This window comes from Rhinatrema bivittatum, chromosome 2, assembly GCF_901001135.1.
Source record: "Rhinatrema bivittatum chromosome 2, aRhiBiv1.1, whole genome shotgun sequence".
In the NCBI taxonomy this organism is placed as follows: Eukaryota; Metazoa; Chordata; class Amphibia; order Gymnophiona; family Rhinatrematidae; genus Rhinatrema; species Rhinatrema bivittatum.
This window is the reverse complement of record NC_042616.1, coordinates 482860216-482885067: the sequence shown is the minus strand read 5'-3', so window position 1 is coordinate 482885067 and position 24852 is coordinate 482860216. Positions and strand designations below refer to the sequence as shown.

The window sequence follows — 24852 nt, the reverse complement described above, 5'->3', positions numbered from 1 at the left end:
AATGGCTTATAGAAATCATTCTATTTGAAACAAATTAAGTAAATAGGAGTTTTTTTAATTCATGGGACTCCTTTAATTCATTTTGGGGCCCCCACAAAAGAAGCAAATTGGCCCCAATTTTTTCATTTTTCTATTTAATTTTAAACTAATGCACGTGCCTAAGCATTTAATATGTTCTTAAATGGGATGAATTCCATCTGAGGGCCCTGATTTTTACGGTCTGGGCAAACAAGTATGGGGATAGCTTGCTGATGCGGCAGTTACTACCCTTACTGATACTTTGATGCAACTCAAACATTGCTCTCTGCTTCCACAGCAAGGCATAACAGGGAATTGGATTCAGACAGCAACCAATGAGGGTCCTGACTTTTATGGTCTGGGAAACATAACCTACACGGCACAGCACATACTACCATAAGCTTACTGGGCAGACTGGATGGACCATTTGGTCTTTTTCTGCCATCCTTTCTAAGTTTCTATGGTTAAACTAAATTTAGTCCAATTGGCTCTCCTGCTGTGTCTAACAAGGAACTTTTAAGTTAACAGAAACCCTTGTCTTTGATTTTTGTAGCTGCTGGGAAACCTAAACTCTCTTATTCTAACTTGAATAGTAAAGTTCATCAAGATCACTGGAAGTTGAACTCTGCCATAACCTGAGAAAATAAGATAAGAGGAAGCAGATAAAGGCTCAAGAGCCTGGACTCCCATGAAAAAATGATCCAACGCCCAAGGAAGGTAAATCAAAGCTTAAGCAGCCCCCTGTTGTTCGACAACATTGCAGCTCAAACACTGCAACTCAGGAGAACTGTAATCTTTGAAACAGGGGAAGTTTAATTGCCTTTTGAAAACTGGCAGCAGGACAGGATAAGAGGATGTTTTCTTTTGAGAGTTTGTGTGTGTGTGTGTGTATCAAGAAAGAAAAAAGTTACTATTTTAGGACATATGAGCTAGGGTTCTTGCTACACAGTTGCAGAGTGTGCCTTCCTTTGACCTGCTGTCAAGAGGACTGAAAAAGCGATGGGATGTTGGTTAAGGTGAGTCTAACACAGGAAGGAAGCTCTGACATTACGATGTTTGATGATGACAAACGCTTTCTATTTCTTTTTCAAGCAGACAATAGGATTCCAGGAAACATACTGCTCTCGCTTTGGTGCAATTTGCTTTCTACAAAATTCCAGGAACTGGTAAAGTATTAGAGTGATTTTATTTTTAATGTAGCCATGTGTTTGTCCACTGGAGCTCAGGGAAGTCTTACAATGGGTTTGTTTTTCTTTGGAAGAGGGCTGCAAGTCTATGTTGACTTGAATTTGCCAAAAATTAAGGTTTGTAGGCATTGAAGAGCCCAGTAAAGCTTTATTTTGGAGAAAATATGTGCTTGTGAAAATGTAAATTTAGGTACATGTCATCGAGAACAGTCTGACAAGTAGCATGCATGTAAACGTACACATGTTTTTCAGTACTAGGGTACAACAAACAGAATATGAAAAGAGGACACCACACTTAAACAAGCAACAAGCAAGCAATACTGAGACATTGCTTAGTTATCATGCCCACAATCTCAAACCTCCCCAAAAGCCTTCAACCATGCATGTTATACTTTTAATACATCAACAGCATGCACACTTACACTGCCATTCAATACAGGGACTATAAAGCATATTTCTTTTCTTTTTTTTTTTTGGTGGTGGTTTAAGCTGTTCAGTCAAGAACACATTATTATCAACTTCTTTTACAAGTCTATATGAAACTATATGAAACTCATTTAAATCTAACCCAATAACCTTCCTAGGACCCTCAGATCTCTTACCAGGCCTGCGCTGGTTGCCCTACAGAAATAAACTTCTCCTGTCCCATCTGGAGACTACATTGTTTGTTTCCACTCCAAAATAAGTAGAAGAAAAAGAAAGGAAACATATGACAGCAGTAATTAAATCAAGTGCAAGAAGCTGTTACTCGCTCCTCTACTGGAGTACTCAGTATGGTACAAAGCTACTAGGTTACCAAATTATATCTGGTATGAAAAAAGCCATATATGAATGGGGATATAAGTTAATTGGTAAATATATAAAAAGAGACAATGTAGTCTCCAGATGGGACAGGAGAAGTTTATTTCTGTAGGGCAACCAGTGCAGGCCATGTGTTCCCTAGAAGCAAATTAGGCAGGCTGAGAAACATATTTTAGCAGTTGCAATTTTTTCTCCTGCCTTATGCTTCTGGAAGGTTAACATCTTGATTATAAGCCTGGTAAGAGATCTGAGGGAGTCATTCCAGATCCTCCTTTCTTTGGAAAGGAGGATCTGGAATGACTCCCTCATTCCAGATCCTCCTTTCCAAAGAAAGAGGCCCATCTCCTATGAATTGATACCTTGAAGAATTTATATGACTATATAGAAATATAGAAATGATGGCAGAAAAGGACCAATGGTCCATTAGGTCTGCCCAACAAGCTTCTAAAGGTAGTATCTTTCACACTGTGCAGGTTACCCCCATGTATCAGCCAGTGCTACTTGACTTGCATTGCTTATGGACTTAGCCATTGAAGCAGTCCTGTGTTTTTTGTTTAATGTCTGTGCATCAGTACTTCAGACTATACAAAAGTCATGGCTCATATTGGTTGTCTCTGAATCCAAATTCCTCTTTCCCTCCATTCCCAACCCCTATCCTTCAAAGCAGAGAGTGATCTTGCAGTTTCATCAAAAGCATCAAGGCTTATTGGTTAAGGGTAATAATCCATGCCTTCAGTTAAGGGTAGTAAGTGCTGCTCTGTGCAGGTTACTCTTATCAGTTCTCCAGATCGTAAAAGTCATGGCTCTCATTGGTTGCTGCTAAATCCAATTCCCATTTTCCCCTGCATTTGAAGCAGAGAGCAATGTTGGAGTTGCATAAAAAATATTGAGGCTTATTGGTTAAAGGTAGTAACTGCCACACCAGCAAGTTACCCCCCATGCACACTTTCTTTATTTCCTTAAGGACTTGGTCATAGACACAGTCCTGTGCTTTTTCCCTTATGTCTGCCTATCATTAGCCCAGATCATGGAAGGCAGGGCCCTCGGTTGTCGTCTGAATCCAATACCTCTTTTTTCCCCCTACTGTCTAAGCGGGGAGCAATGCTACAGTTGCATTAAAAGCATAAAGGCATATTGGTTAAGGGTATTATCTCCATGCCTTCTGCTAAGGGTAGTAACCGCCATACCAGCATACTTATCTCATTTCCAACCTCTAGCCATTAGAGATCCATAGTTTTTATCCCATTCCCCTTTGAATTCTTTGACTATTCTCTTCTTCACTACCTCCTCCGCGCGCATGTTATAAAATCGGGCGTAGATTTGTTTGCGCCGGGTTGCGCAAACAAATCTACGCCCTCGCGCTGTTTTTAAAATCTGGCCCATAGCTTTCAAGCTTCTCTCCTTGGACATCTTTTCTGCCCTATTCAAGCAGCTTTTTGTTAATTTCTTCACCTTCTTCTTGAAGATGTTGGGGGTAACATTTCAATTTCCTTTTGCCACCCCTGGCTTCTAGTTTAAATGCCTTCTGATATATGATTTTAATTTTTCAGTTAGGATCCTTTTTCCTACCAAAGATAGATGCAAGCCATATTTGACATAGACACTCTTACTGTTCCATACATGGCCTCAGCCCCAATATATCCCAAACTTTCTTCCTTACACCAGGTTTTGAGCCATGCATTGAAATTATTTATATGGCTTAGCCTCTCATTCCCCTTTCCATGAACACCTCTGAAAAGGCAATAATCTTTACCATGTGCCTAATCTGCTTTCCCAGAGTCTGGAAATCTCTCTGTATGGCTTGGATTATATCCTCCATCCAACCTTTCCTCTAGGATATACATTCTTAGATTTTTGTCTGTCCTCAAACACTTTACAGTGAAGACCACTGGCCATTTCAGTAGCCACCCATGAAGCAACTCCATCCATTTTATATCTTTTTGAAGGTATGGGCTCAAAATTATATACAGTATTCTAAATGAGGCATTCCAGCCAGGTAAGCCTGGGCCCCATAGCTATCTTGGGGGATGGGTGGGGGTTGGAGGGCCTCAAGAAGGATGTTTATCTTTTTGTTTTGGCTGTTTATTTTCATTTACAAGTAAATTATATAAGCCCCGCGCGCATGAATTATGGGGATTACGTGCGTAGTCAGGCCCTGCACACACCGCGCACTTTTCGGAAGGGCCCAGCCACCCCCGTTATGCACCGAAGTGCTGGACCTTTCAAAAGGGGTGGGCCGGGAGGCAGGGTCTGGGCAGGGCGGGGGGCAGGCTGGGACAGCGCCATTAGACGCTGTCCTGGGGAAGCGCACACCAGCAGCCGGCCAGCATAGGGGGTTTACTTCTGATCCTGAGGAGCAGTAAGTATAAAAATTAAAAAAAATGGGGCTCGTCAGGATTAGGTTAGGAGTCAGGGAGGAGAGGGGAAGAGGTAAGAAAGATAGAGTTAGGAAAGTTCCCTCCCAGTCTGCTCCTGGGAGAGAACTGGGAAAAGGGAGATCACGTCACTGCGCGTAATTTGAAAATCCCCCCCTGTGCATGCGAGTCGTGGGCCGCCCGCACATGTGCACATGGATGTTAAAATACAGCGAGCATGTGTGCATGCGCATCGTATTTTATAACACCTGCGTGTCGCCGTGCGCATGTTATAAAATCGGCGCGTCTATGTGCGTGCGCCGGGAACCACGCGCACATGGATGCGTGCGGGTCTTAAAATCAACCCCTTAATGTTTATTTCACTTTGGGAAATGAACCAAACATTAAACAAACATTTTTCCTTTGAGGAAGAAAAATATCCACAAAATGAAAAAATGAAACAAAAACAAAATTCTTTGTCCTGCACATCCCTACTGCCCACACAGTTTTAAAATTTGCCCCCTACAAGTTGCATCTCTTTCCTGGATTCTCTCAATGCCAGCATTTCAAATGGAGACATCCTAGTTATGCTCAAGCAGCCCGATGCAATATCAGCATGCGCAGAACGGGCGCCTATGATTGAGCACCTGTTCTCCTAATGCGCGCTTACCCACCTCTCCCAGGCCTCTGATTTAATATTTAAATGGGCTGCCACAGTAAAAAGGAGGTGCTAGGGGAAATTGTGTGTCCCTAAGCATCTCCTCAGCATCCTCCTCAGTGCAGGCTAGGAAAATGACGCTAAGTTTTACGAGCATCAATTTCCCTAACCTGGGCACAGCCAATGGTTAGGAAAATGGACCCTCGTTAATTGAGCGTCCTTTTTCCTAACCTGACTGCTGACAACAGTATTTTCTGCTTTTCTGTTAACGTTAGGGGCTCCTCAAGAACTAGCGTCTGCTCCGGGGAAGGCATTAACGTTTTGCATCGGGGGGGAGGGGGTTAATAGCTAATAGGCTCATCAACATGAATTTACACATGATGAGCACTATGAGCTGTGTGCTAGTTTGGACGCGCGTTTTGGATGTGCTAATCCCCTTATTGCATGAGAGATTTTTGACATGCATCCAAAACACGCATCGAAGTGCGTATAAGCCTTGCGCTCGGCCGAGTGCACTATATTGCATTGGTCTGATACAGAATTGAAGAATCTAAAACCCTTTGTCAGAAAAAAGCAGCTTATGGGACATTCCAATATTATGCATGGCAGCATCATCTTCGTCCCGCCTTAGTTGGCACTTTCTCCTGATATTTAATCTAATTTGATTAATCTATGTAGTGTCCAATAGATTATGTATCCCACTTCTGTAATGGGGTCAGCTAAATGCTCAGTCCACAGGATGATGATGGTGGAGCTGGCAGCTGGAATGGAGGCATCTCCTCTGGTCCAAGGCAGCGTCAGACCTAGGACACAGGCACAGACCCATTGGACATTGCATGGCCTCTAGCAGTGGTTGTGTCTTCTTTCCCCTCAGTGGGGGGTTAGCTAAATTGTGCTCCCCCTGGTTGATGACAATGGGCAGGGGAGGTGGAGTCACATAGGACTGGCAGCTAGAAGTGCGTATTGCCTGAATTTCGGTTTGGCAAAGAGAAGCATGTTCTAATGTATTTATCCCTAAGGGCCTATAGACAAAGTTTTACAGTCATCTATACAAGGCCTTCAGGGCCTCTATTCACAGTTATCTGAGCCTTCTAAATAGTATGCACGTAGCAATTTAACACTTGTATAAGGCAGATTTAAAGTTCAGGTCTCTAGTGAGCAGTAAATAGTGTAGAGCGAAAACATCATGGGAAACCCTTATTCCAATTCCTGCCTGGGTTACTGTGTTCTTAAATAGTTATGGTCAAGCAGGTGGTGTATTTGACCTCCTGAAGTGATTTTCTACTCTGGACTGTTTCACAAACCTGTCTGTGAATGGAACAGTTCTTACTTTGTTCAATGGGAGCCCCAAACCTGATAGTTAAGGAAAAGAATATACCTTCTTGGAATGGACAAACCACTCCCGACAGTCAAGACAGTCAAGACAGGCTGAAGTATAAGTTTAGTGTTTCCAAACAAAGACTTTTTATTGACAGGGAAAGATAATAATTCACATAGTCCACATCCACAGGATTTACAACACAGTTGCACCCCACAGTTCCAAAACAGCTCTAAGGCAAGGACTCCAGCTCCTGTGAACCCCTGTACTACTGGTGTTCTTCAGTGGCTGTTTGCATAGTCCTCTTAGGGTTTTCCTCAAAAGGCCCAAAACTTCGGAGCCTGGTCAGAAGCTGAGAGTTCCTTGAGCTCAGCAACAAAAGATGCTTACTCCTCAGCCACCAGCTGCAGAACGTTCAGAGAGCCAGGACAGAGACATCTAGGGCTCTTACTATACACTCACATCCCAAAGGTTTCTCCTACAAGATTGCAAGAGTTTAAAGGCACAGTCCCACTTTTATAGCGAGGTTCTATTTCAACGAGGAGCACTTGGTACCATCAGTGCTAAATACACTTTTTACAATGTGCATGGTAAATCCTCATTTGCATATGATGCTCTTTCTTTGTCATCCATGAAAACCTAATTGTAGTGTGCTCATGCTAATGATTTTCAGGCCATTTATAATGTGTACAATAAGGCCTTCCTGCATAGCATCCTGTTGTTAGTGTCTACTAGAGTACCTTAAAGTGCACATTAAATTTTATTACATCGGCCTCACAGAGTGCAAAAAGTGTTGAGCATTTCCATTGTTTAAATAATTTAATGTTATTTTAGAAATGTATGAATATATTGCACATTAGTATTGGCCCCATAATACATTTTCTAAAAGGTGAATTTTTAAAATCCCGGTGCACGCCAAAACCGGCAGATACCTGCCCAATTCCAGCTGGCTCGCGTCACATGGATTTTAAAAGGCGCCTGCGTACGCATGTATCTCCCACTACACACATAAAAAAATGTCTCAAAATAGGGGTGGGGCGTGGGCGTGGTCTGAGCAGGTCTCAATGAAACCAGCGCACAAACGTGTACCGGGGTCCCCCTGCTACATAACTTTACTTTTGCTATGGATGGCGTGTAAGTCAGAAAACAAAAAACAGGTGAGTGGGGTTTTAATGGCTGGGGTTAACAGGATAAAAGGGAAGCTATTTAAATAGGAGGGTTAGGAAGTCCTGTCCCTTACCTGGGCGGACTGGGAACGACCTGTGAAAACTGATAACTGCGTTGGCGTGCGTGTGTACTAAAATCATCCCACTTATGTGGTAGAAGCAGCATTTGTGCACATAGGGATGATCCTACTTAAAATTGCACACACATGAGCACACGTTCATTCTATTTTATACCATGCGTGCATATACACACGTATGTTTGTTCTAAAATGGCTGCATCTCTGGATGCGAGCCAGCAAATGTGCATACATGTGCGCCCACACGGCCATTTCAAAGTTACTATCCCAGGGAGTAGGACCAGACTATAGTAACAGCGGTAACTTTCAGGCAGCCTTGGTAGAATGTACCATTTACCAGGATCCCTAAAACTCTTTTGCTATTAGTTTGTATAAATAAACATCAGTAACACCTACATGTGTAGGTGTTAATTAATCAAACCAATCAGTCAAAAGGATAGACACACATTCTTCTCTTTTTTTGCTTGTCTCCTCCTCTTGGCATACTTCCTGTGATTTCTCTAAACAGCCTCAGTTGTGTATATTTAACCCTCTGCAACTTCTGCACTTTTGAAGACTATATAAAATCCTTGGGCTGCCAGTGACAGATTTGCCGGATGATAGGGACCGAAAGGTTAATATGAGCCAAATGATTAATGTTGCACATTTATGTCTGAAAATTTAGGAACAGCAACATCATAAACAATAATTTTCAGCTACCAAACCCCCTAGTGAATCAAACACCCATTGCTTGTAGAATTATTGTCTAATTGCCTAAATCTTGAAGCATTTTTTTTCCACACAATGGCTTTCTTTTTCTTTCTGCATATTCAACTCTTCCCAGTGAATGATCAGTTTATCTCATATTTCTAGAGATATTATGTCAGTAGTAACTGTTGTGGGAGTCTCAGTTTAGTGGACCCTTGGGCCAACCTGCTGGAGACTGGGAATAGATGGTCAATGTCTCTAATGAATAGCAGGCCGGGAGGCAAGACTCGGGTACTGGAACCAGGCAGGAACTGCAGCAAGACTCGGGTACTGGAACCAGGCAAGAACTGTAGCAGGTAAACAGGAACCAAGCAGGAACTGTAGGAGGCAGACATGTGATTATTATATGAGAACTCCGCCCATGGGAGTAGATTGGACCAATTATCTTGTCGTTCGTTCACAAAGGCAGGGAGAAAAGTCTTCAGGGTTCGATTGGTTCATTCCGGTTGCCCATTACTCTGAGGATGGAACGCAGAGGAAAGACTAAGTTGCACATTGAAGCGTTTGCATAGGGCTTTCCAATAGTGAGCTGTAAATTGTGGTCCTTGATCGGAGACTATATCCTGCGGGAGACCGTGAAGTCTAAAGATATGCTGAGCGAACAGGCTAGCCAGGTCAGGGGCAGAAGGTAGTTTTGGCAAGGGAACAAAGTGTGCCATCTTGGAAAATCGGTCCATGGTTACCCAGATGACCGAATTACCCTCGGAGGCAGGAAGATCCATGATGAAATCAGTGGAGATGTGTGTCCAAGGCTCCACTGGGATGGGCAATGGTTGCAACAAGCCCCTGGGCTTCCTGATGAGCGGCTTTTGAACAGCACAAGTAGGGCATGAGCCCACAAAAGCTTGGACGTCCTGTCTCACCGTTGGCCACCAGTAGAAATGGTTTAACAAGTCTAAAGTACCTTTCCAGCCAGCATGACCCCCAGTGAGGGAGTCATGGGCCCAAGCGAGAACTGCTCTTCAGGAGCTATGCAGAACGACGGTCTTCCTTTGGGAGGGCACCAAGGTTGAAGCAAGACTTACTTTCATGGGGTCCAAGATATACTGAGGTGTGTCAGGAGTCTCTTCGACCTCAGAAGAGCGTGAAAGCGCGTCAGCTCGAACTTTCTTAGAGCCGGGTCGGTAGCGTAAGGTAAAGTCAAACCGATCAAAAAACAGCGACCACCGGGTTTGTCTTGGATTCAGGCGTTGGGCTTGCTTCAAGAACGCTAGGTTTTTGTGATCGATGTAAATCGTAAGCGGATGGTTGGCTCCCTCCAACCACTGTCTCCATTCCTCCAGGGCAAGTTTCACGGCTAGCAACTCTTTGTCACCAACACAGTAGTTGCTCTCTGCCAGGGTGAATTTCCTTGAGAAATATGAACAGGGCAACAGCTGTCCAGCATCAGAGTACTGGCTCAGTACGGCCCCTACGGCCACATTGGAGGCATCAACCTCCACCACGAAGGGCCGGCTGGGATCCGGATGACGAAGGCAGGTGTCTAATAAGAAGGCTTCTTTGAGGGCCTCAAAAGCTTGGCAGGCAGAAGTTGGCCAATCCACTGCATTAGCCCCCTTTCGGGTGAGGGCAGTTAACGGAGCCACAATACAAGAGTAATTGGGAATAAAGTGACTGTAGAAATTGGAAAAGCCGAGGAAGCGTTGCAACGCTTTAAGACCCCTCGGCCGGGGCCAATTCTTAATAGCCACCACTTTCTCAGGATCCATTTGAAAGCCTGCTGCAGAGACTATGTAGCCTAGGAACGGCAGGGAGGTCTTCTCAAAGCTGCACTTTTCCAGTTTCACGTACAGGCCATGTTCCCTAAATATCTGGAGCACTTGACGGACATGCTGACGGTGTGACGGCAGGTCCTGGGAGTAGACTAACATGTCGTCGAGGTAAACAATTACGCAGGTGTTCAGAAGGTCCCGTAACACCTCATTCATCAGGTTCTGGAACACTGCCAGGGCACTACATAAGCAGAAAGGCATCACGAGGTACTCGTAATGCCCGTCTCGGGTATTAAACGCGGTCTTCCACTCATCTCCGGGACAGATTCTGACCAAATTGTATGCTCATGGGGTCCAAGATATACATGGTGTCCATGGGGTCCAAGATATACTTTGGTCCAAGTCCAACTTTGTGAAAATCTTCGCTCCTTGAAGCCGATCAAGGAGCTCCGGGATTAACGGGAGCGGGTAGCGGTCTCGCTTGGTAATCAAATTTAGGCCTCGATAGTCTATACACGGCCTCAGTGAACCATCTTTCTTTATTTTATTTATTTATTTATTTCAAAGTTTTTTTATATACCGCGGCACGTTAATAACATCACCTCGGTTCACAATCAACAGTAAATCAGCAACAAGCTTTACAATCGAAAAGAGAAAAAAACTCGTTTTTTTCTCTTTTCTTTTTTTTTCGTTTTCTTGATGACAAAAAAGAAGCCTGTCCCTGCAAGCGACTTCGACGGGCGAATAAGCCCCTCGGCCAAATTCTCTGCAATGTACTCGGACATGGCACAGGTCTCAGGTATAGATAAGGGATAAACCCTTCCTCGAGGGGGCATAGTACCAGGTAGCAAATCAATAGCACAGTCATACGGACGATGCTGCGGAAGGATCTCCGCCTTGGTCTTGGAGAATACATCCGTGAAGTCCTCATAAGGTGCAGGGGGACCCACGGCAGAGTGCATCAACGGAAGTGCAGGAGTCTTAGGCACTTTCATACAATTAGCCAGGCAGAAGGGACTCCACTTAACAATCTGTAGCGTATCCCACTGAATTGTGGGCGAGTGTTTCTGTAACCACGGCAACCCTAGCACCACAGGGTAGACAGCCTTATCCAACACTAGGAAGGCTATCTCCTCCAAATGGATTGCCCCGATGCGGACCGTAATGGGTGCCGTGGACATCTGGATGGGACCAGGAAGGAGCATCCCCTGCATAGAGGTAATTCGTAACAGGAGCTCCCGTTTATGCATAGGAATCCGCAACTGGGAGACTAGGTCATGCAGGATGAAATTACCTCCGGCTCCGGAATCCAGGAACTCCATCATCTCAAAGGATCCTCCGGGGTATTCCAGAATAACAGGAACTGTACATTGAGGAGCTGTAGCACCGCCTAGGAGGAGCTCCTCCCAACCTCCTAGGCTTTGGTGTTTTCCGCACGCTCCTGGCAGCGTGCCAAGAAGTGGCCCATCTGGCCACAATATAAACACAACTTCAATGAACGGCGACGTTGTCTTCCTTCAGCAGAAAGCGGGGCCCGTCCCAGCTGCATGGGTTCACAGGTAGGAGCGTCTGGACGAGAACTCTTAGGAGAGGGCGCAGGTCTCGGCCCACGAGCCAGACTGTGGCAAGAGGAGCGCTGCTCCTTGGCCCGTTGCTGTAGGCGGCGGTCAATGCGAGCAGCCATCTCAATCAAGGCGTTGAGGTCCTCCGGCAGATCTCGAGCCGCAATCTCATCTTTAATGCGTCCGGAGAGGCCTTCCAGGAAGATGGCCTTAAGACTACCATCTTGCCAACCTACTTCCTGGGCTAAAGTCCGAAACTCCATTGCGAAATCTGCCAAGGAGCGTGCCCCCTGACGAAGTTGCAGCAGATCAGACGTAGCCGTGGCTACTCGGACGGGCTCATCAAAGGCTTGGCAAAAGTTCATGATGAACAGTTGTAAATCCGTTAGCGAAGAATCATTGTTTTCCCAAAGGGGAGAAGCCCATATCAAGGCTTTCCCATCGAGCAAGGACAAGATATATGCCACTTTCACCGCATCCGAGGGAAACTGCCAAGGCAACAGGGAGAACCGTACAAAACATTGGTTCAGGAAGCCGCGGCAGGTCCTTAAATCACCAGCGTTGCGGGAGGGTGCCGGTAACTGAGTCACCGAAGAGCCGTGACCCTTGAGGGCCCTGCCAGCGGGAGGCAAGGACTCCAGGCACGAGGATAGCCATTCCACCGTGGCTGCCAAAGTCTCAATGCAGCTCTGGTGCTGTAGCATCTGCTGGGCCATCCCGGGCAGATCCGAGGGAGCAGGTGCATCCGCCGAGTCCATGGCCTTGCAATCTGTTGTGGGAGTCTCAGTTTAGTGGACCCTTGGGCCGACCTGCTGGAGACTGGGAATAGATGGTCAATGTCTCTAATGAATAGCAGGCTGGGAGGCAGTTGTTCAGGCGGGACGTAGATGCTCTTCACCCTGGAAGCTGGTACTCCCCCGGGAGGAGCCCGGAGGAACCCAACCACTGGGACTTAGGTGGCTTCACCCTTGGAAGCCGAAGCCCCCCCGGGAGGAGCCCATAGGGTCCCGGCCGCTGGGACTTAGGTGGGTTGTGGATGACAGGTAACTGGAACCAGACTAGGACAGTAGCAATACTGTAACTGGGTACGGGTTCTGGAACCAGGCAGGAACTGTAGCAGGACTCAGGTACTGGAACCAGGCAGGAACTGTAGCAAGACTCGAGTACTGGAACCAGGCAAGAACTGTAGCAGGTAAACAGGAACCAAGCAGGTACTGTAGCAGGCAGGCAGGAACCAAGCAGGTACTGTAGCAAGCAGACAGGAACCAAGCAGGTACTGTAGCAAGCAGACAGGAACCAAGCAGGTACTGTAGCAGGAACGGAGCGACGAAGCCAAGAGAGTCACTCCGGGGCACAGCGCAACAGGAAACTGGGAAGCTAACCCGTTGCAAGGTGAGGACTGGATGGCCGCGGACAGGCTTATCAAGGCCGCGGCATCTGACGTCAGGAACTGGGCGGAGTCACCACTGGCGGAAATGGGCTAGAAAGGCGCCCAAGTGGCATGCGCGCGTGCCTAGGAGCAGGGCGTCTTCACGCACCTTCGCGGTGGCGCAGCCCCAACGGGGATGCCGCCAAACAGGCCGCAAGCCAGGGCTATGGAGGCGGGAGCAGGTCCGGGAACAAGGAGGTAAGGGCCTGGTCGCGGTGCTCGCGGCCAGGACCGCAACAGTAACATAGTAATGATGTCAGAAGAAGACCAAATGGTCCATTCAGTCTGCCCAGCAATTTTCTTATGGTAATAATTGCCACTCTGTGCAGATTACCTCCATGTTTCTGTTTACTGCAATGATGCAGCAGTGTCTTTTGGCCAAGAAAGAAAAGGCAACTGTCTCTAGAGCTTCTTCAAGTGCTACCCTTTAGCCAACAACTAACTAATATCTGAAAAGTATTATCTGTTTGGGTTCTTTCCTCAGGGCAGGGCCGGTGCAAGGGTATTTGGTGCCCTAGGTTAATCTTACAGCCTTGCGCACCCCTCTGTTCCCCTCATCACAGACCGCCCCACACACAATTAAAAATTATGCATGTATATAGATTTTACACGAAAGAGATTCTCAGGTAAAAAAGGTCACAATATTCTGTATATATTATATTTACATGCACTATTGTGGTGCCAACCAGAAAACCCTGGAAAAGAGATGCTTGGAACTCATATGGCTTTAGGCCTATTGTAAGTTTTTCTGATTGTAACCAGGGAGGTTAACAGAAAGATTAATAGAAAGACTTATAATAGTATATTATTCCTCTCAATATCTGGACTTGTATTAGTCCTATTACAACATGTGTTGGTATGAGCCTGGCCCTCAGAAAGCCATGAGTAAACTGATTTACAATTGCTATGTACCAAAAGAGTACCAACTACCAGCACTCAAACAGTAACAACCCTACCTATGAGAAGACAACACTGCAAATATTACAAAAGGCTCTAAAACACCAATACTTTTCCTATTAGGATAACAGAATAAGTCAGGCTGCTATATATCCCTACACAGAAACCTCATGATAACAGAATACCTCACCATGGTCGTACATGCAAAACACAGTCAGACCCTCACCAAATACAGAATAAAGAGACCATAAAGTATAAATAGAAATCTGCAGAAAAAAACTGAACTGGAAACTGCAGCAAGCTAGACTCCATATGAAGTGCAACACTGGAAAAACTGCCTCATAAAACATGAAACAATATCAAGAAACATAAAACAATCATAACAGTAAAACCATACTAATAAAAAATATTTCAAAACAGCTAACAAATAGAGGAAAAGCAGGATAAATAAAATATTTCAAACAATAATAAGGATTTTAAAAATTCCCCTGTGTGAGGGGAGTGCGTAAACAACTTCCTCAATTTACCTTACCTCAGGTAACCTGCCTGGTCCTCTTTAAGCTGGAGCACCCCAAGGGATTATGGGAAGAGGAAAGAACCCAGCCCTGGAGCATAAGACCTAAGGGCATAGATGCTTATTGGAGCCCCTGGGAGGAGAGCAGGAGTTCCCATATGCCTGGACCTGTTACCTGTGAGGTGGGTGAACTTATGTAAGGACTGTACTTGAGTGTGTTTTCTTCTTGAACTGAGAACTATTCAGTCTTGGGTTACTTTACAGTGCACTGTTATACTGACTTAAAGGCTGGACGCCATTTTGTGTTAAACATCACATCTCACTATAAATAAAGTCACTAGTGCATAGCCAAAAGCTTCCTGGTGTCTTCTTCTGGCTGTGAATCAACCACTGACCGCTTGACGATACCACTCCCTGCTTTTAATATGTGGGAACTTTTGATTTCCTGTCACATTTTCGTTCATTGGTGAGGGGAGGGGGAAGGGCTCAAACTTTTTCCTCTCTCTCTCACATACGCACATGCTTTCACACTTGCAGACACACACAATTTCACAGACATACACACACATGCATGCATTCACACACACAAACATACACACTTTCACAAATGATTTCACACATGTGCTTTCATAGACACATGCACACACACATTCATGCTCTCTCACACACATACACTCATGCTCTTTCTCATACACACACACTCATACTCTCTCTCACACACACATGCTCATACTCTCTCACAGACTCATGCTCTCTCTCTCTCTCTCTCATATATGCACACATGCATATTCATGTTCTACTCAACTCTCTCTCTCTCTCTCTTCCTCCTCCTGGAATGCGTAAGCAGAAGCAGTAGCAGCTTTCTTGGGCATACCCCATGGTCCTGACACCTCCTCTCTCTCTCTCTCTCTCTCTCCTGTTTGCATCCATGCAGGCCCAGCCAATGCCACTCCTCTCTTCCTTCTGTCATGTGAGCTCAGCCAACACCATTCCTCTCTTCCTTCCACTGTTGTGTGTGCCCAGCCAATGCCGCTTCTCTATTGGACCATCCAGGCTGCTCACATTGCTCCTGTGCCTCTTCTGTCACTGCTGTCTTTGTCCGTGAAGGCTGGCTGACGCTGCTCCACCTCGGGAATCCTTTCTTCCAGCCCATGGGGCTAATGCCCTTCCTGTTGCCTAATGCCGTTGCAATTGAACCTCTTTTTCCTGCTCCCGCAGCCCAAGCAGCACAACTTCCTCTTCCAGCCATGGGGGTGGGAAGAAGGTGGTACTATTACCTACTAGCAGCCAAGAGACCTGAGGTTACTTTGCTGCTGAAATGTGCCATTGGAGTAGGGCCAATAGAAGTAATAGGCTGCCGCCCCCTGAATTTGCTGAACTCTAGTCATTTGCTTTGTCTGTCTAGTGCTTTCACCAGCTCTACTCAGGAGCTATAAACAGACGTCATAGCTTTGGACTACTCAACAAACATGAGTCAATGATAAAAAACGTGGATCCTACCCAATAGCACATGTGTCAAAGCATTTTAGTATAAGCAATAACAAAAGATAGCTAGACCAGTTACTTACAAGAGACATGGAAACAGTCCCGCTATCATGACCCTAATTTGGCATAGTGTGTGCTTAGGAAGGGCAATTTTCAGTCATTTCCATGAGTAAATCATTGCTTTACTCAAAAAGACTTTACGAGAATTGCCCGCCGTACATGCAGGTGAGCTTACATGTGCACTGCCATTATGTGTGAGGCTTTGCCTACATTATGAAAAAGTGCTCCTAGGGGTAAGGTTGGGCAGACATTTACACTTAGGCACATACTTTTGAATTGCCAAATGTAAGTGTGTAGGTTTTCTCAGGAAAACTGCCTGTTTAACTTAAGAACATACAGAGTTAGTCCAGAACTCTATTGAGCCTTCTGTTTTAGGTCGTGGGCAATCTGGATCATAAATTATTTGGAAGATCCCTAAGAGTAGATCCATTCCTTCTTGCTGGCTAAATCTACCTGGTTAATAATAATTTATGGACTTTTCCTTCTAGAACTTGTCCAAGCATCTTTTTAACCCCGCTATGATAGGAGTCTTCACCATGTCCTTTGGCAACAAATTCCTCAGCATGATTATCCATTGAGTGAAAAAAAAAATGCTTTCTCCAATTAGTTTTAAATCTCCTACCTGTGAGTTTTATGGAGTTTCCCCTAGACTTAGTACTATTTAAAAGGGTAAATAACCATCTCCTATTCATCTGTTCCATCCACGCATGATTTTATAATCATCTGTTAGGAATGTGCATTTGTTTTAAATGAATACGGAATCTGATCTGAAACTGGCCTTCTTTGGTTTCTTTCTTTAAATCCAAAACAAATCAATAATGGCTCCAGAAAGCCAAAAAATGCATGGGTTTATTCATTTTAGAAAATATTTGTAAATAGTGTATAGTATTTGATATAGTACACACAATTTATCAATAAAGTGTGCTAATTTCCAATACAAATAAACTAGAAAAAAAGATAAAATTCATTAAAAATGAAATTTGGCCAAAACCACCCTCTTCCCCAATGAAACTGGATGAATCAAAATGAAAATCTGTATCCTGATCACTCCTATCATTTATGAATATGTTCAACAGTATTGGCCCCAATGTAGAACCCTAGGGCACTCCATTATAGGGATGTGTATTCATTACTTTATTCATTTCATTAGTTTCAGCAATAGGTGTGTATCTCATGAATGGATAGTAGGCACGCCAAAACGGATGGTGTGCGTGTATGTAGTTGGCACATATATACTCTCCAACCATCCATTTTGGTGCGCACACTATCCAAGCCGAAACAAATGAAACAAATGGAGCAACAAATGTGCATCCCTATAGTCTACCTTTCTTCACTGGGAAAGCTGACCATTTAGTCACACATGAAAATGAAACTATCTACTGGGATGAATGCACCAGAGTTAATTAACTCTGACACAACCCCAGTGGATACCATCATTTGCATTGAAGAGCCGAAGAAATAAGAGGACCAAGAAGAGGAGCTCCCAAGCCTGGGCTCTGAGGCCTGAGCCTGAACTTGGGCTGAAGCCCAGGTGTCGAGACCCGGCCTCATTGTCAAGGTCCCGGTGTCAGGCCTAGGTCCCGACCTAGGCCTGGGTCATGGCATTGGGCCTGAGCTCGGGCTCCAGCCTAGGCCGAGGCACCAGTGTCAGGACCCGGCCTCTAGGTTGGATTGCAGCATTGGGCCTGGGTGTGGCCCTGGCCTAGGCTAAAGCCCCAGCTGTTATGGTTTTGAGGTGTTTGAGTGGATTATTGGGTACTGTGGAGATGACCATGCCCACGGGGTGGAGCCCCGTGAGGAACCACAGTACTAGGCTAGACTCGAGACACACAAACACAGAGATTTGTCTTTTATTATACAGCTGAGATGTACCACCAGAGGTGGCAGTAGTGAGGTGATCCAGAGGTAGCAGCCCAGGGGTCCTCTGCAGAGGAGACCCGTTTCACAGAGATAGTATAGGGAGATCCAGATGCAGGTTCCCAGTGCAGCAGAGCTGAAGATAAGAGAGACTGACAATGTTAGATTACTCACTAAATTGGTAGCTGTATAGGTGGAGATCCCAGCAGGCAGAAGTAGTTGTATACAGGCACCGAGCCAGGGAGAGCAGGCCCTCGAGGAGCAAGTACCTGATTCCAGATAGGCACCTGAAAGAAAGCAAAGGGCCCCCGAGGAGCAGGTACTCAAGTTAGAGAAATACCCCGAAGGGCAGAGAAAGCTTCCAGCGGCAGCAAGGAAGCGGCAGAGTAGCTCAGACTGGAGGCTTTCCATCCATTCACGATCCTTGCTAACTCGATAGTTAGCAAACGAAGGGCAGGCTAACTACCTGGATGGCGTGACATTACTCGAGGGGGACACCCCCGAGGTTCCCGCCATGACGTGGATAAAGCCGCGTGCTCACCCTAGGAGGCCCTCAGGAGAAACATGGCGTGAGGCTTTGCCATTGCCGTTCCGGGGACGCCGGAGAGAGCGGCATACAGATGCGGCAGTAGTCATCTTCCCGAGGCTAGTGGGGAGAGCAGAGAGAAAGGTGAAGCACAAAGGTCGAAGCTGTTTGAGACCGATGGACGCAACACCAGCATTAGGACCTGGCCTTCATCGGATTACCTGATAGATCAGGTATTTTTTTTTATTTTCAGTGATCTCGGCCGGGCTCCATTGTCAGTCCGTGCCTCTGACAAGACACTGGCATTGATCTCAGGCCTAGGCTGTGCCCCAGCTTTGGGCCTCAGTCTATGCCCTAGGTGAGGTCTAGGCCAAGGGCCTAGCATCCTGCTTGTGCATAGGCCACAGACCCTACTTTGGCCCTCAGCCTATACCATAGGCGAGGCCCCTGCTTTGGGCCTAGATCTAGGCCCAATGCATTGGTTCAACATAAAACAAATGAATAAGGTTTGTTTCATTTGGGCGTCCCCAATTCGCTTTGGGGCCCATCAAAGGAAATTAATTAACCTTATTTGTCAGTTTGTACTTTTGTTTTAAACGAATGCACATCCTTAACAAAGAATTCATTTAGTTTTTCTGCTCTGGCCTTGCCATCCCTGAGCACCCCCCTTTACCTCTTGGTCATCTAGCATCCAATTGACTTTCTCACAGACGTCTTGTTTTAAATGTATTTAAAAAAGATTTTATTATTTGTTTTGCCTCTATGACAAATTTCTTTTCAAATTCTCTCTTCGCCTGCCTTATTAATGTTTTATATTTAGCTTGCCAGTGCTTATGCTCTTTCCTATTTTCTTCATTTGGATTTGCTTTCCATTTTCTAAAAGATGTCCTTTTAATCTTAAACTGCCTCTTTCACCTCACTGTTTAACTATGTTTGATCTTCATTTGACCATTTTTCATGCGTGGAATTTGAGCATCCAATATGTAATATTTAAACTATGTCTTCACTTCATGCAAACTTTTAACCTTTGAAACAACTCCTTTCGGTGTTTTTTTAATTTTCTCATTTTATCATAAATTCTGCAGTACTTTTACTTAATATTCTCCCTCCAATGATTATGTCAAATTTTATTACATTATGATTACAATTGCTAAGCGGCCCCACCACTGTTACCCTTTGCACCAGGTTCAGCATTCCACTGAGGACTAGGTTTTAAATTGCTCCTACTTTCATCAGTTCCAGGACCTGCTGTTCCATGAAGCAGTCATTTATGGTATCTAGAAATTTTGAGTTCAATATTCAGTGCCATTTAGTCTGTTAAGTGCTGATTTAGCCAGGTAAGTGGTGCATTCTGAAAATTCTTCATACTGACTGGAAGCCACTTAGTCGGCCAGCTGTTTATCCAGCTAAACAGCTGGATAAGTGAGGGGCCTTCCAAGGAAAAGCTACATATCCAGCTAACTTAGGTCTAGATGTACTAACCTGTGATAAGGTGATACCATGCATTACACAGTGTGTAATGTGTATTAAAATCCATTTATCGCTCTATATCGACTTATCGTGGACATTTTCAATGTATTCCTCTGCTTATGGAAATAAGCTGCTTTGCATGAATTTTCAAGCATAAAATTGCCTAATGCATGTAAAACAGCTTATGCATAGGCAATTCCATGTTAATAAAATAACCCGACTGACTTAGAAAAAAGTCAACCCTGTTAGTTTATCATGTCTTAGAGAGGTGTAGTTATTTTCCCAGGGGCGTATCAGGATGCTAAAGTGGCTCCCTGATGGTCCCATGTGAAAATTTAAAGGGCCAAGAGGCCAACCTCCAAAGTTCACAAATCACCCCAGGGGTCTTTGGAGACCCCCCCATCACCTTCTGTGGTGGCTCTGGTCCCCCCCCCCAAGCAAAAACAAGTACTAGGCAAACCATGCAGGGATGGCCTGCTCGCTTCTACAACCCCTCTCCTTTTTCATTAAAAATATCCCTGCAGTGTTAAAAAATCACCTTCCCTTCCAAGCAGACCCCCATCAGCTCCATCCCTTCCCCTCCCACTCCAAATAAAATATCCCTTGGGTCTTGTTCCCCCCCCCCAAAGCCATTCCCCAAACCCCTAAGCCTCAGCTATAAAAAATAGACCCTGATATGCTGGCGGGGGGCACCCCAAACCCCACCCATGGAGCCTCCTGTACCTCTAAATGTAAGCATTGGTGGTCAGTGGGGTCCAGGAGCACCCCCTTGCTCTGGACGCAGTTGATGCCATTTTCCAAAATGCCCCTACCACTTCCTGGCTCTCAAGAATCTCTACCCACTTAGCCGTTTTTAGTTTGCCTCCATTTTCAGATAGATCCTCAAGGCAGCAGGTCTCCAGCCACAACACTATAGCACGCAAGCCTTTAGGATAGGTGCGGCTAGTAGCGTCATTGCCTCGGGCTTCCTGGTTGAAGCCATTTAACATCTTGGAAGATGGTGCTCAGCTGCCTGTGTCTCATAAATAAGGTGTGAGGACAGTAACCTCTGGAAGTGCTCTTTTAAAATGCTGCTTATAATTACACTGATTTCCTGCAGGTGTTCCTGGAAGAATGCAGACTGTTTGGTTTCTGTTTCACTTTTCATATCCAGGGTTGAGGAAGTAGCACAATTCAATACATTTCATGAGTTCTGTTTGTGTGGACCTGCACACCTGAGAGTCTGTTGATTGGCAAGTCAGGCTATGCTGAGCAGAACTTTTACCTTGTTGACGTCTGTTGTTGGCTAACTTTCAACAACCCTGCAATTACCCAGGCACTCTGCTCATCCACCTTGGGGGCAACAATGTCTACCTGTTGACTCTTGTTAAACACTATGATATGTGACTTGGCTCTCATCACTTCCTGGATGACCGGATCCCTCCTGATTTGGTTCAGAATCATGCCGTTTCAAGTTTGCTCATAAAAGATTTTGGATCTGGAGGTGGGCAAAGCAGTCTCTTTACTTAGTGGTAGGCAGTGGCACATTCACCACAAATGGTTAGTCTTTTCCTGCACTGAGCTGTTTGAAAGGGATGGTGTTCAATTGTTCAGGATGGGTATGGCCATATTCTTAAATGTCTTGTTCAAGGTTTTGATCAGCAGCTTTCTGGAGTTTAAGGAAATATAAGAAGGAAAATTATCTAAAGGCCTCAGCTGGTTGGAAGGTGTGCCTCCCCTCCTTGGAAACATGCCAGTATGCTTCCATGGGGTGAAGGCTTAACTTTGGCGGGTGTCTGAATCTCAGGGGGGGGGGGGGAGATGAAGGGGTTTCTGCGGACCAGCACGCAATGAGACGCTGACTGCATAAAGCCACAGAATATGAGCTAGGGTGGTGTCTGGCTTGCAATTGACATGTAAGGCCTTGCGACTGATATCAGGCCTTGGAAGGGTTGCTCAGTATGAGGCCTGTGACCGGAACGCGAATGACCAGGGCAGGGTACATAGTGATAACGCTCCCTGGTAATAACGACTCTGCAAATTTGTGTCGGTGCAGGACGTGTCTCATAGTGGGGATGGAGGGGGAGAGGTCAAACATGTGAGGTTATGTCAAATTGTTATTGTTTTATAATAAAACTACAGCCTTATAAATGTTCCACATTTGAATCTGTGGTCTGTGTCTCTTTATGATGGGTGTTGTATATTTGTGCGTCAAATTGTGGGAAGGGCCGACTTAGGGAAAAAGGAGGGAGGGGCTGGTACTGGGTGCCCCAGTTAAAGAAAAAATTCTAAATAGGCTTGAAATGTTGGACATCAAAAACCACTCACTGTCCTGTTCTGCAACATTTTCTACAGAGTGTTTGTGCGGTCCAGGACAAAGTACCTAAATCCAACCCAAAGATCCTGAGTTCACCATTTTCTGATAGGAAGTTTTGTATTTCAGAAAAAGCAGGCTTTTATCGCTTTCACCCAGATACAAGGCTACGAGAATATCTTCACCTTTAACCATATAACTGTTCTCTTGCTGTGTGTGAAAGAAGCAGTCAGTGGAGCTGAATCCCTTGCCATGGTGTGCTGGATCATGGATCATCAACAGCAGCGAGGAAGCAGAGGAAATAACATGTACTTTAAACCTTGTCACTCACTCACAGCCTGCAGCTCTCCCTTAATCACAGGTAGCCATACTTTCAGAGGTGATAACGCCCTACCCAGCAAATACAAAAAAAAAAAGAATAGCAGTAGCAAAGGGAAAAAAAAAAATAAATCTTTCCTTGACCTCTGGGTTTGGGTGGAAGCAGTTCAGGCTGTGTGGGTGGCAAAGTAGCTGAAAGGAGCTTGTCAGAACTGGAACTGAGAACGTCCCATGTGTCAGGTAGTCATCCACTGACATAAACATTCCAGTTGCTGCACCTTCAGATGATAGGAGTATGTGCTTCATGTGGTTTTTTTCCATTTGTTTGTGTGTCCTTAGCGGAGTGGCTGGAAGAGATGGGGGAGGGGGGCTTTCTAGAAATGATCTGAATCAAAAATTTGTGATCCCTAAATAATTTTTCAATCCTTCCCAGTGGCTCCTGGGTCATGAACTGCTAATTTTGGTGCAGAGCAATGTTGCAAGGTTTTAATTTCAAGCACATGATTCAAGTTCTGTGGAACCCACCTGATAAGTGAGCTGTGAACTGCAGTTCTTGATTAGCCATTTGCAGTTCTTGGATGCATAGTGGTAGGGAGGAGATTATATGACTCATTTACAGAATAGTAGTGGATTTTTTTTTGTACATTAAATATTAACAATTGTTTACTTGCTGTTTATATGTGTGTAAGATTATGTATGTTTAATTTTGTAAGCTGCACATATTGACAAGTTTGGATGTTACGGATGATAAGTGCATCAAACAAATAAGTAAATAAACATGTAGTGAGGATAAGCATGGAAGTAGAGCTACTACTTATTTTGACTCTTTCTGGGTGGTTTTGCTTGTGAGAAAATGCACTGAAATGTATTTTTTTATTGATTGTGATCCATTAATATCTGAATTATTGATTTTTATTTCATTCTGTTTTGTGATTTTTATTTTAGGAGAGAAGGCCTGATTAAACAAAATATTTGCTATACGCACAGAATGAAATGAATTCTAGGTAAATCTTGCCCATCTTTCAGAAGAATAAAATTGGCCATGGGGTATGAAGGAGATGGCAGGGGGACAATGCTCAAGATAACCAATGTCAGCTTCTTAAGCAAGTCATTGTTTTGTTATCAAGTTTAGTTGCATCATTCAATGGGTGAGTAAGTGGGTCACAATTTTTTCTGCTATGTCTATTCTTTTTAGACTAATAGGTCTGATTTAGTTGTCTTTACCTCTGAAAGAAATACAATCTAATATATGACCAAATATATTTATTTCCCCATAATAAACCACAATCCATAGGCTGTGATGCAAATTTTGATCAGTGCTCTGGACTTAAACATATTTAAAAAAATCTCAAATCGCTAGATTTCAGAACTGTGAATTCTGAATTGTGGATCATGACAGTTGGATCATTGCAGCTGTTGATTTATGAATCACATGACTGAAGGTAAGCAAAAAAATTCAATGTGAACAGTGGTGAATCTGTTGATCTATTCAAATCACTAATTATTATAAAAGACATAAGATTTCTAAGATGTTTTTAGGGTCTTAAGTGGGATTGCACTAGTTTTGGTTACTAAAACTGTACTGTGAAAGTAGGGCTAAAGTCTGCATGTAAGTTGTATATGCAGCCTTCAGCCAACATTTTCAAAGCAGATGTGCATAAATTAGCTATGAAAATGTTGGTACATATACAGATTAACTCACACATAGTTATGCCTCCTCTTTAGAGGGTGTAATTTTTTAGGTTAACTTATGTGCATAGTCCCAACTCTGCCAGAACTCCATCCTCCATAATGCCTCTCTCCAGTTCATGAAATGTAGCTATGCACATAGGGTCAGATTTTAAAAACTACGAGCAGGTGTAGATTTGTGCGCACAACCTGACGAGCACAAATCTACGCCCGATTTTATAACATGTGCATGCAGCCGCGTGCATGTTATAAAATCCAGGGTTGGCGCGCACAAGGGAGTACACAATTGTGCAGCTCGCTCGCGCCGAGCCGCACAGCCTTCCTCCGTTCCCTCCGCCCCCCCCCACCTTCCCCTCCCCTCCCCTCCCTTCCCTTACCTAACCAGCCCCCCAGCCCTACCTAAAACCCCCTCTTTACTTTAAATTTTTAAGTTGCGCCTGCCTCTGGGCAGGTGTAGGTTGCACGCGCCGGCCGGCCTGCGATCCCGTGCACAGCGGCAAATGGCTGCTGTGCCTGGAGGCTCCGACCCCGCCCCAGCCCACCCACTCCCCGCCCATTTTTTCAAGCCCTGGGACATATGCACGTCCTGGGGCTTGTGCGCATCGCCGAGCCTATACAAAATAGGCTCGGCGCGCACAGGAGGCTTTTAAAAGGGTTACGCGCGTATATTACCCTTTTAAAATCCGCCCCATACTTTTCATGCACTTAGGCCCG

At 44.9% G+C, this 24852-nt stretch overlaps 1 long non-coding RNA gene across 2 annotated transcripts in view; it reads left to right on the top strand.

Annotated features, from left to right (window-relative positions):
- Positions 1–1007: 1007 nt before the first annotated feature.
- The window catches only part of LOC115086177, an 82046-nt gene continuing 58201 nt past the window's right edge, over positions 1008–24852 (top strand). Inside the window, exons 1-3 of one of the 2 annotated variants that reach the window (XR_003855125.1) lie at positions 1008–1034; positions 1114–1184; positions 23395–23597. This is a non-coding gene — a long non-coding RNA (uncharacterized LOC115086177). Of the gene's footprint in view, positions 1035–1113; positions 1185–14524; positions 14623–23394; positions 23598–24852 lie in introns of those variants that run through there. The other variant, XR_003855127.1, reaches the window with a different exon arrangement.